The sequence below is a fragment of the Diceros bicornis genome, chromosome 26, assembly GCF_020826845.1.
Source record: "Diceros bicornis minor isolate mBicDic1 chromosome 26, mDicBic1.mat.cur, whole genome shotgun sequence".
NCBI lineage: Eukaryota > Metazoa > Chordata > Mammalia > Perissodactyla > Rhinocerotidae > Diceros > Diceros bicornis.
The window spans coordinates 30,097,077-30,110,550 of record NC_080765.1 but is presented as its reverse complement, the minus strand read 5'-3'; positions in this window follow the sequence as shown (position 1 = coordinate 30,110,550).

Below are 13,474 nucleotides of genomic sequence, written 5' to 3'. Positions count from 1 at the left end.
ATAGTCAAACCCCATTCCCACTCCCAACTCCAGGAAACCACTAATCTGCTGTCTATCTCTACAGATTTGCTTTCTATGGGCATTTCATATAAATGGAATCATATAATATATAGTCTTTTGTGTCTAGCTTTTTTTCAGTCTCACATAATTTTTTGAGGTTCATCCATGCTATAGCAAGTAACAGTACTTCCTTTTTATTGCTGAATAATATTCTACTATGCTAATATACCAAATTTTCTTTATTCACTCAACAGTTGATGGACATTTGAATTGTTTCCAGAGTTTAGTTTTATGAATAATGCTGCTATGAACATTCACATACAAGTCTTTGTGTGGACATATATTTTCATGTCTTTTGGGAATATACCAAAGAGTGGAATTGCTGGGTTGTATGGCAATTTATATTTAACTTTTTTTTTTTTTGAGGAAGATCGGCCCTGAGTTAACATCTGCCAATCCTCCTCTCTTATTTTGCTGAGGAAGACTGGCCCTGGGCTAACATCCATGCCCATCTTCCTCCACTTTATATGGGACGCCACCACAGCATGGCTTGACAAGCGGTGAGTCGGTATGCGCCAGGATCCAAACCAGCGAACCCTGGGCTGCCGCAGCAGAGCACACGCACTTAACCCATTGTGCCACTGGGCCGGCCCCTATATTTAACTTTTTAAGAAACTGCCAAACTGTTTTCCAAAGTGGCTGTACCATTTTATATTCCCATCAGCAATGTATGATGGTTCAAATTTCTCCAAATCCTTGCAGCCTTTGTTGTCTATTTTTTTGCTTATGGCCATCCTAGTGGGTGTGAAGTGATATCATTGTGGTTTTAATTTGCATTTCCCTAATGACTAATGCTGTCAAGCACATTTTCATGTGCTTATTAGCCATTCTATCTTGTATTTAAATTCTTTGCCCACCTTTTCACTGGGTTGTCTTCATATTATTGAGTTATAAAAGTTCTTTATATATTCTGGATACAAATCCTTCTGAACTGAATGAAAACACAACATATCAAAATTTATAGGATACAGTTAAAACAGAACTGAGGAGGGAAATTTGCAGTTTTTAATGCCTGTATTAGAAAAGAAGAAAGATCTCAAATCAATAATTTAAACTTTCACCTTAAGTAAAGAAGGAACAGCATGGAAAAATTAGTGTAAATAAAGATCACAATATAAGACCAAAAACATGGTCCAAATCTATCTGTAATCAAAATAAATGTAAATGGACCAAACTTACCAGTTAGAAGACTCAGCCATGTCTTATTTACAATGGACACATCTAAAATATAAAATTGCAGAAAGACTGAAAGCAAAAAATGGAAAGGTTGGGGGCCAGCCCGGTGGCGTAATGGTTAAGTTCAGCATGCTCTGCTTTGGCAGCCCAGGTTTGGATCCCAGGTGCAGACCTTCACCGCTCATCAAGCCATGCTGTGGCAGCAACCCACAAACAAAATAGAGAAATACGGGCATAGACGTTAGCTCAGGGCCACTCCTCTTCAAGCAAAAAGAGGAAGATTGGCAACAGGTGTTAGCTCAGAGCCAATCTTCCCCAACAAAAAAAAAAAAAAGGAAAGGTTATATTGAGCAAATACTAACAAAAAATTGGTATAGCTATATTTATACCAAAATATAGTTTAAGCCAAAAAAAATTACTGGGAATAGAGATCATACATAATGATGAAAGGAAAAATTCATCAAGAAAATATGATAGTCCTAAACTTTTATATACCTAATACATAGCCCCAAAATAGAGAAAACAAAAATTAATAGAATTTAAAGAGAAAGAACAAATCCACAATCATAGTGGGAGATTTTAATATACCCCCTAAATGTTATATGTCAATGAGACTAAAGATTAGTAAAGATATAAAAGATTTGAACACAATTAAAAAGTTTGATCTAACAATCCTATACAGAACCCTGCACTCAATAGAAAATGCATGCTCTTTGCAAACACACAGAGAAGATTTATAAAAATTATCCACCTAATAGAACCGGTTAGTGCAGGCCTCAACAAATAGGTTTCATGCAGACCATGTTCTCTGAAGGCATTGCAATAAAATTAGAACCCATCACCCTTACACAACTGATGCACTATTTATATAGTCTCTTGTGGTGTATTTTTTACATAGTTTTCATCACAAATACATACCATTTTATATTGTGTCTTTTCCTCTCTTTAGTCTACCACGAACATTTCCCATATTGTTACAAAATCCTTAATATGTTTGGATAATATTCCACAGAATTGATGTGAGGAAGGTCTATTTTCAAAGTCTTTAACTGTTTATTCCTATTATCTCTTTTTTTCCAAGTCTTTATTCCAAGATAAATTATTTGCCCATTCTGAAAAAGTACAAGGCTTCCATTTGCAGTTTCCTCAAAAAATTAGCTCCAAGGATCAATGTTTGTTCCTTTTCCTGGTTTCTATGAAAACACCAGTAGAAGCTATAGAAACAACTCGGAGGGAAGCATTATTTAGTGGCAAAAAAAAAATTTTTTTTAGCCCAAAGAGAGTAAAATATCCAAACATCATTGTGGGTACTTTGAGAACAAGGTAACATTCTTCCTCAATTAATTTTTTAAAAAGCCACTTTAATTTAGACACAGTTGCATTCATTAATGCACTCTTAAACAGAAAATCATATATAACTTGAGAGAGGGCTTCTCAAAGATGGATTAATTGTAGTAGAATGCCAAGTGTCAGACAAGGAGTCTTCTACTGGATGAAGATGATGGTGGTGATGATAATGATAACGATAGCAGTGATGAGGGGAAAGAGAATGATAGGGATGAGGATGGAAGCAAAGGAGAAGGAGGACAGAGCAATTATAGAGAAGAGGAAGAAGGGTTGGAAATGGAGGACAAGGAGGAGAACGAGGAGTTTCTCAACTCCAGTGGTACTTACGACTTAGATTTAAACTCTCCTGTGAAATGGTAAAACATCTGAACTTTTTTTTTTTTCTTAATGGTAAGGATCCTGACATCCTCTGGCCATTTCCTTGAGAAAACTTCTTCCTTGAAATAAGAATGGATGGGGAAGGAGAGGAGAAGCAGAAACAAATCCTTCTGAATTTGAAGATCCTCCCTACCCCATCCCTTCAAGAAGAGGTTGAGAAAGAGGATTGAACTTGGAGCTAGAAGACCTAGAGTCCATATGATCTGGGGCAAGTTACTCCATCTATTTGAGTCTCCATTTCTTTGTGAATAAAATTGGGGGATATTGCTTATGATCATGTCATCATCACCTAAGCTTACAGTAGTGAAGATGAATGAGATAAAATTCCTTACAAACTATAAAGTATGGTTTTACAAACTGGAAGTAGTGCGATTGTGGCTTAGGGAGGAGAAAGAGAGAGAGTGAGCACTATAGCGCGATAATTGGTGTATTTTCTTATTCCTCGAAGCCCAAAGGAAGCAAAATTGGCAGGAGATATTGAGGGCAGAGATTAATGAAAATAACTAACACAGATTTGCATATAATGTAGACACTAGTTCCTTGTGAGGAGTCTGGAAAATTGTGGGGCAATTGTGGATTTTGACTGTATGTTCTGACTGTATTGGTCTTACGGAAACAAGTATTTGAGTCTGTTCCAACAGCATGCTGCTGGAGTCTTGGAAGGTCAGAGAAGAATATCTGTCATGCACGATAGTGGAGAGACTTTGAAGATCAGACTTAAGGAGCAAAGACCCTCCCCTGGATTGTTCTATTACTTAGCAAGTCAAGGCCCTCATCAACCTTCTTTTGGAACCAACCCTGCCCCCCACACCTCCCTACATTCCTGTAATATTCGTATAGCCTTAGGGAAACATCCTGCCAGTGATTTCTTTGTCCCTCTGGCTGCCACTTAGGTTCAGAGGGGTAAGCTTCTTTCCCTTCTTTGTTTTCCTAAAACTCTAGAAACTCAACTTATTCCCTGGCACATCAGGTAATATTTAACTACTTCACTTTGAGAGGCCCTTCTGCCCAGACACCATTTCTTTTTGCCAATGACCCGGAGAAAACAGGGTTAATCAGCCCCCAGAGGCAGCACTTGGAAAGATCCTCCCACCAATGAGTCTCCTCCTCCCCATAGAGCAATGGCATTTTCAACTCTTCATTGTTGTGTTTATAATTTTTCGGCCTCTTCTGCCTCAATAGCAGCTACCTGACAGCTGGGTGGTCTAAACAGGTGTCCCATCTACCATGGAGTCTATCCTGGCTGGGAGAAAGTAGCACTTGGATGGAGAATTTACCTAGGACTCTGACCTATCTATAATAAACAAAGTCCTATGTGTTTCTTTCTCAGAGAGAGGAAAAGAAGGGACAAAGATTAGCGGTAGTTGATACTTCCAGTCTACCCCAAGAAAAACCAATGCCAGCAAAGTAGAAACCAAACTGCTCCCTTTTTGTTCTGAAAAACCCTTCACTGCTAATTGGGAAAGAAATTCAACAGCTTTTGCAGCCCAGAAACACATATTTTTATTAATGAGATTGCCCCCTGCACTCCAAGAGCTCTGGCTTTCAAAAGCAGACAGTATTTGTTCTCCAAAGCTATTCATGTCTAATTACAGAGGAAATTCACTTGTATGGTAGGGAAGCACATTTTCAAATAATAAGAAAAAAGAAAAGATCCAAGAAGAACATTTGCTTTTAACAAGATTACTTCATCTAATGAGTATCTTATTATGAATTTTAATGAAAATAAAGGCAATAACAGAAAGCAAAGGAAGTTAAAGCGATTACAAAAGTCCTGTTGTTACACAGAAAACTTACAGGAATCAGGCGAGGGCAGAACAAGGCATTGTTAACACACTACTGCTATGTTTGCTGAGCTTGGCTTTATGAGAAACATGTCTGTTGAGGTAAAGACATTTTCAAATGTATTATCTAGAAAATGTCACTTAGACATGAATTTTTTTCTCTTTAGCACAGTAATAAAACTCTTCAAACTATTTGATGGCGATTTTTCCTATTCAAAAGAGATTTCGATCCCCTGTTTCTCATTTAAACATATATATCACTCTTAAAATACAAAGAAACTTTCTTTCCCACACTGAAGGTCATTGGTGTTGTTTTCCTTAGACACTGTTAAATACAAACATGAAGCAATCAAAGGAACCATTGTCTGCCCTTTTGTTTTCTCTTCTCCAAATGAAAACATTTATGAAAATATTTAGGTGGGTGAGTTGACTATTGAAATTGTAGTGTCCCTGATGTATGGATTGGGCTTAATTTATTCATATAAGTTTCAAGCCATTCAAAGCCCTATTTTTTCTGCCAGAAAAATAGACAGAGCTGTTATTGTACCATCTGGTTTTCATGAGAAATCTCTTGGCATCTCTTAACTGCACATTTTATAAATGCTAAATCCCAGATGGTGTTGTAATAGTGGAAAGTTTTATAAAGGTTTCCAAAAAGAAATTCTTTAAAATGTGAACACTGGATAGTCTGAATAGGGGCTATGAACTTAAATTCTACACTTGAATCAGCTGGCTTTGTTAGCTGGACAAATTTCCTTTTTTCTTAGGCCTTTTCCCCTTGCTAATTAGTTACTGGTTCTGTGAACTGAAGGCTTCAACCAATATAATCACATGACCTGAGTCCTCACCCAAAGCTTAAGTTCTATAAAAACTGCAGGAATAATGATGACTGGAAAACCTATACCAGCTGCCATTTTGTTTCAAGATGGCAGAATTTGCCACAAGGGAGGTGTGTTAGAGCACCCTTTAGCAGATCACCAAATACCATCAAAACTATTCAACTCTCTCAAAGCTGATAGTTGGACTGGAAAGACAGGCAAATGTGAATGTGAATGCCAATTGTGTTGAAATCAAGCCATAGTACAGTAATCGTTCAGAACACAGGTTCTTAAGTCAGAGACTGACAGATATTAAACCAGAAATCAGACCCTGCCGTTTATGTGGGCAAATTACTTCTTTCTGAGTCTCGGTTTCCTCATCAGTAAAATGAAAAGAATACTTTTCCAGTTATTATTCACAGGGACATTGCAAGTAATTACTAAGTTAATATTTGTAAAATGCTTAGCACAATGTGTGGTGCGTAGTCAGTACTCAATGAATGTAAATCAGTAGTAGTTCTAAAAGTACAAGTAAAGTAGAAATTGTAGTACTAGTAGCAGAAAGGTAGAAAGTCTCTCCCTTCTTTAGTGCAAGCGTAGATGTGTAATTACTGCCCTTTCTTAAGCCTTCTTCTCTTCAATTTTTTTTCTCAATAACAACAACAACAACAGCTGGGATCTGGGTTTTCATGGTCTTAGCCCTTATCATGGTACAGAAAAGAGAATATATAGTTTATAGTCACACAGAGTTGTATTTCAACCTGGGAATTTGTTTTCATTTTCTAGGGCTGCCATAACCAAGTACCTCAAACTACGTGGCTTAAACAACAGAAATTTACAACTTCCTCACAGTTCTGGAAGCTCGAAGTCCGAGTTCAAGGTGTCGGCAGGGTTGGTTTCTTCTGAGGGCCGTGAGGGAACGATCTGTTCCAGGCCTCTCTCCTTGGCTGTAAAAGGCCATCTTCCTCCTGGTCTTTACATTGTCTTCCCTCTGTATATGTCTATGTCCAAATTTCCTCTTCTTATAAGGACACTAGTAATACTCTATTAGGGCCCACCCTAATAACCTCATTTTAAGTTAATCACCTCTGTAAAGACCCTAACTCCAATTAGGGTTACATTCTGAGGTACTGAGGATTAGGATTTCAACATGAGTTGGGGGGAGGGGGCACATTCAGCCCATAGAGCTTTCTACTTCATAGCTATCAACTGGGGGGAAATTCACCTCAAGGAACCTTCATTTCCTTTTCTTATTCCTACCTTGAAGGTTTATGCACCAGTGTACGGGACCTGTACCCAGTGAGCCTTAATAAAACTTTACTTCCTCCTTCCTAGAGAGACTCATCAAATTGTTACCAAAACCAAAGTGGGTTCACCTCCTGGCGAGTTAAATTAGACTCTCCACCAGAAGTAGTTGTCACACAAAGTAAGGTATATTTGCAGCAAATAGGAGACCATGTGGAATCATTTCCAAATTCATAGCTCTCCCCGAGCAAAGGGAAGCAGGGACCTTTTATTTTAGACGGGGAATGAATATTCAAAAGGGAGAGGTGGGTATTCGCTTGCACAAGCTCAGTTGGAAAACATGCTTCCACATATACTGCAGGTTATGGTAATAAGGTCTAAGCTCTTCCTGGAGAGATTAAAATAAGATTAATAAAATTAGCATTAAAAATAAGGCAAAGGTCATAGGGGTAGCTCTTGTGATGAGGCTTGGTTTGGTTCTGGGTGGTTGGTGATTGCATTCCTTAACATAACAACAGGAAAAAAAACAATTTGGAAACAGTTACATTCTTCGGAACCCATCCTTGAGTTCTTTGGGCAATTAGTCGGTGACAAAATCACACAGTTTTTGAGAACCACCTACTCCTTCCCAGTACTCTGTGTGAAAAGTGAATGACAAAGGTGTGAATTACAAAACCTGCAGGGGGATCAGGAGAGGAAGGGGTGGATTACAGAGATATAGGGAAAGTGTTATCAGATACAAACACAGGTTCTTTACCAGCCACACAAGAGGGGCCAAATAAAACAGGAACGCCAGGCTTATGTCAGGGAAAGAGGTTTTATTTCAGGTGACGTCAGCCGGGAGAGGAGAGCTCTCAAATTTGTCTCGTCTCCCCGAAAGATGGGAGGCAAAGGGGTTTTACAGGTTGTAAAGAATGTAGCTGCTTGTAGGGAGGGGGAGCTGTGGCCTTGCTTGTCAGCTCTTCCCCACCAGCCTGCCTTTGCCCTTGTGAGGCTGCTGGCAGGGAGGGGGAGGGCGAGATAAGGGAATCTGCAGGTGTCCTTGGTTTTCTGTCTCCATGGTGGATGGTGGATTCTGGCACCAGGAAGCCGAGGAGTTGGGGTCTGGGAGCTTCAGCTTCTTGATATTTCATGGGTATCAGTTTCCCTGCTAACAAAACTTCAAAGGATCTGTAACTAGCCAAAATGTTAGCATGAGGCCACCTGGGCTCTAACAATTTGTAACTTCTATTTGCCTTGTGAAGTTCAGGGATAGGAAAGTTTAAAAACCCTGTATTTACATATGAATGTAACTTAGAGAATCAGTGAAAGAGGATGAGTGCTTTTGGTTTTAACCCCATATATGCTGGGTTTGATGTAGGGGAACTGATATCAGGGCCAGCATCAAAAGGAAGTTTAACAGAACTCAGCTGTTCCTTGAATAAGTAATAACTCTTCAGGGAATGGGCTGAGCTCCAACCTGTGTTACCCTGATCAAGATTCAAATTCCGTAGAGAGTGTTCGATTAGCTTCAATCATGTGCCTACTCCTTGCCCAAAGGGTAATGGAGGCAGCTTGACTAAAATCTCACCACCACCAGCAACATTAAAACACATAGATAGAGAGAACAGATTGGTGGTTACCAGAGAGGAAGGTGATAGGGGGAGGGCGAAAGGGTGTAAACGGGCACATGTGTACCGTGACAGGTGGAAACTAGACTTTTGATGGTGACTATGATGTAGTCTATACAGAAGTCAAAATACAATGATGTACACCTGAAATTTATATAATGTTATAAATCAATGTGACTTCAATTAAAAAAAAAAGATTAAAAAAATGAAAAAGTCTCACCAAGGTTATATCTAATGGGAAAGAGAGTTCCCTAAAGGCACATCATGAGGCTATTAACAAAAGAAGAGAAAAAGATACTGGACAGAAAAGAATATACCTGGGTGTATTTAAGTTTACTTATTTATGCTTAGGTCTTGTGTGTTACATAAGTAGTCATTTGGTCTCCCCCATTGAAAGCAAACCCATTAAAGGCAAAGGCTTTGTTTGCACTTGCACAAATATGCATGTTGCTTCTTTTGAGACTTCAAAGTCTCATGGTTGCTCAGTAAACTCCCATAGGAGGATATCTGCAGTTTCATAACAAAAAACTGGGCTCATTTTGAAATCAGAATTCTAAATAATAGTCACAGACACCTATTGCCACATCGTGCTGCCTAACAAACCCCCGAACTAAGAAGCTTTTAACAATGAGCATTGATTTAGCTCACAAGTCTACAGTCAACTGGTTAATCCGTCTGTGCTCCGCTGACATTAGCTGGGCTCACTCACTCATCAGCAGTCAACTGGCAGGTCAGGTAGGGACCAGTTGCTCTAGGATGGCCTCAGCTTAGATGACCTGTCTCTGCTCCTTGTGATCAGTCATCATCTTGCAGGCTAGCCTGGGCTTGTTCTCATGGTGGATACAGAATGCTAAGAGAGGGAGCACTAGGTCAAGAGACCTAGTTTCAGAACTGGCATACCGTCACTTCCAACCCATTCTATTGGCCAAAGAAAGTCACAAGGCCAAGCCAGATTCAAGCAAGGGAGGAGGCGCAGGAGAACAGGCTGACTGCAAAGCACGTTGCAAAGGATGGGAGTACAGGGTGGGGTAGAAGACTGGGGCCTTTACAATCAATCTACTACATCCTGCAGAACTTTAACATGTAACATATTTTATTTTCTATCAACTAAAAGGATTATACTGCATTGCCAAGGGAACCTTTTCTCTATTTCTGTGGTAACCATTGCCCTAGCTACTAGCTACGGAGTAATCAATCTGTGTTAACATTTGTATGTATCTGACTTTTTATTTAGAACTTTATTTAGAAGACAGAGTCTTCTCTGTCATACATTTATCTAAGCTGCCCTATCTTTATATTTACAAGTCGATGAAGGCTTTTATGCCTTTGTCCTGGTTCTTTCTGAATCCATTACTATTAGGAGGCTCATTCAACTTGGGCCTGTCTAAAGATCCAAAGGGGAAAATGACGTTAACATCCTATAGTTACATGGTTAAAGGAACTACCATATAATGTTCAAGAACATTCCCATTGATATAGTCTCTTATTTTTCCAAAATAAATTCATATTTGATATTTGAATGCTATTTTAAGCTTAACTGGTAGAAGTTTCTATATTTCTTATTTATCTTATGTTGCTAAATTCTAATTAATGCCGTCTTGTACTTTTAAAGCTAAGTGAACTGCAGGAGAAGCACAGAGTTTTAAACACCTCCTCCTACACAAGCAGGCACATGCACAGAGAAAATCATAATGAATTGGAAAGAGCCTAGGAGTGGGCACAGGACCTGGTTTCTCGCTGGAGCTCTGCTACTAACTTGCTGTATGACCTTGGGCAAGTTACTCAACCTCTTAGGTTTCATTTCTTCATTTTACAATAGGGAGCTGGACTTTGGAAGCCTCATGCACCAAATCCATGCACTTGGGCATTCTACCTTTATACCATGAAGTTTGAACTCACAGGCCTTTGGTTCTATAGCTTCTATAGATCACTTCTATACAAATCAGATTTACTGTCACTGCTATCACTTTAAAATTATTTTAATTGGTTATTTTATCACCAAGACAATTTAATCAATACAGAAGTGAACAAAGTCAAAAAGGCAGGAGTCTCCCATTTCCCTATTCCTATTCCTAGGGATGATATATTACAAATATATATATATATATATATATATATATATATATATATATAGTGTGTGTGTGTGAGAAAGGTCAGCCCTGAGCTAACATCCGTGCTAATCCTCCTCTTTTTGCTGAGAGAGACCGGCTCTGAGCTAACATCTATTGCCAATCCTTCTCCTTTTTTTTTTTTCCCCAAAGCACCAGTAGATAGCTACATGTCATAGTTGCACATCCTTCTAGTTGCTGTATGTGGGACGCGGCCTCAGCATGGCCGGAGAAGCGGTGCATCGGTGCACGCCCGGGATCCGAACCGGGCCGCCGGTAGCGGAGCGCGCGCACTTAACCACTAAGCCACGGGGCCGGCCCTATTACATATATTTATAACCAGGAGAGCAGAAGCCCAAGCAAATCAGAACGGACAACAGTTGTAAATGCCCAGCATAGCCAGACTGGGGTGGACCACCTGCATACCTGTACTGTCTCTCTCCCCACACCGCGCCCCCATAACACTGTTAGCTCTCTGGCATATCCTTCCGGACTTGAACGCAAATACACATCTATATACCCACACATACACATAAATGTATAGACACACGTATAGGGTTTTTTCTTGCTCTTCTTTTTTTAAAGCAAAAACATGGAGACATACTAATTATACAGTTCCAAAACTCCAATTTTATTGTGGACGTTTTTAACACCAGCATTCATAGATCCAGTTGAATCCATAGATGCATTTTAGTAGCTGAAGAGTATTCCATAGTTTATCTAACCGTCTCCTGATGATGACATTTAGGTTGTCTTCAATTAATATTTTTATAATTGTTGTGGAAAATAAGACAACAGGCTTGGAATTTAAGAATTATGAACAGTTGTTTATAAGAACTGCATTTCAGAAAGTAAGGAGAGCACCTGCCCAAATGAGGCAACAACATTGCACTGTTGTATATATAACAACCTAAAACTCCCTTCAAGAAATGCCTGGTGGTTAGCAGGTGAGAAGTGTCCTCATGACACTCAAGTAGAGACCAGGACATTCAGAGAAGATGAGAGGGAACACCCTGTAGACATAAATTAACAAACTTAAAAAGACTTATTGAAAAGAATGTGGAAAGCATACATTTGAAAGAGATCCTACTGTTTATTTAGTAATATGTTAAGGATCTATCATTTCTGTAAAGATTTTAGTTTTTCCTAACTAGTGTTATGAGACATCATCTTATTATAGAACAACTATTCTTCATTTTCAAAGCTGCCTGATCTGAACACATTTGTACCCTTGTGCACTTACGCAGGATTGATTCTTATGGGCCTGGAGCTACTTTTCAGTGACTGTCCCAAGAACAGCGTAGGCTGGGTCAGGCAAGGCAAATGAAATTAATCTCCGGTGCACTCACCACCTTGAAGAGTTCCCACAATGGTCCTTCTTCTCTCCATGCCTGTTGCTCAGGGTCTTTGTGCTGTCCCTTGGTCTCCCAGAGCCCTCAGTTTGCGGCTCTGACCAGAGTTGCCCTTTCCAAGGCAAGACCTCACACTCTGGAGAAAAGGCACAGTGGTGTGGGAAGTGAGCCTGGGGGTAGAGCCTGGGGAGGCAGAGCAACATATTAACCTATTACCTCTCTGGCCGCCTTCTTAATAGGTCTCTCTGAATCTTGCTTCCACACTCCATCCTCTAATGTCTTCTTATCACAGTCTTAACCATCGTGGTAACAAATTACCTTCACATTTGTAGAAAAGGTGCCACTTTTTGGAAAATATGCTTAGAAGGAGTAAATACTGCTATTGTGCTTCTGCTCTGAATCTAAATCCTGTCAGCATCTCTACCCCCAAAAATCTACTTATCCTGGATTTTACTCCCTCTCCCCGATTCCACTGGGATGTACTCTAATCAATTAATTCCCACTAAGAAGTTAACAATTGGCAACAATTCATTTTCTTGCCTACCTCCCTCCAGGTATTTCCCAACTTTTCCTGATCATAAGACTCACCTGTGGTGCTTTTAAACATACATTAGCCCAGGTCTCTTCCCTGGAGAGCCTGATTCAGCAGATTTTGGGTGGGACCCAAGAATTTGTGATATTAATGAGAGCCCCATGTGATACTTTTGATTAAGGAAGTTGGGGAAACACAACTCTGATCTACAGTGGTATTTCCTGTAACAGGAAATGGGATTACTCCTCAAGTTACACCACAAAGACAACACATAAATCAATAATTGCAAATACCAACTCACTACTCGCACAGAATTTGAGCATTATATCACCTATTATGGAACATGAGCAGCAAAACGTCTAGGTTTCTCAAAGAGCAATGACAGATGCTGAAAAGTTATGTTGATTAGATCTCAGAAAATCTGAGTTCTCAACCTGGCCCTGACACTCAGTTGTCAAAGCTTGGGCAAGTTGCTTTGCCTCTGTTTCCCCATCTGTAAACTCCCAATTGCTACACAATATGACATTCTTATTTAGGTCACTACTCCCTTCAACTTAGAAGTTCTATTTCTAGGAATTTATCCTGAGGGCTAACTAGGGAAATGTACAAGAATATCCATCATATAATTGTTTATAATGATGAAAAGTTGGAAGATATCTTAATGTCCATCATTAGGGAACATTGATTTATATAGACATTGAATATTATGCAACTCTAAAAATGGTAATGGAGATCTTTATGTTTGATAGGAAAAATGTCCATGACATGTAAAGTAATATAAGTAGGTTAAAACCATAGTCTGAACTTCCATCTCAGGTTGTTGTTGTTTTTTTAAGTGTGTGTGGTGTTTGTAGAAAAAGTCCATAAGGTTATGTACCTAAATATTAGTGGTGGCAAGATTATGGCTGACATTTTCCTTTTCTCTTTATCCTTCTGTAATTGTCTGCATTTTTTCCAGTAAGCTTAAAATTTATACTTGGGGGAAAATAAAGCTTCATCCATTTTTTTAAACGTACTTCTTCATGCACATTGCCAGAGTGATGTCCACACTAGCCCGGAGACTA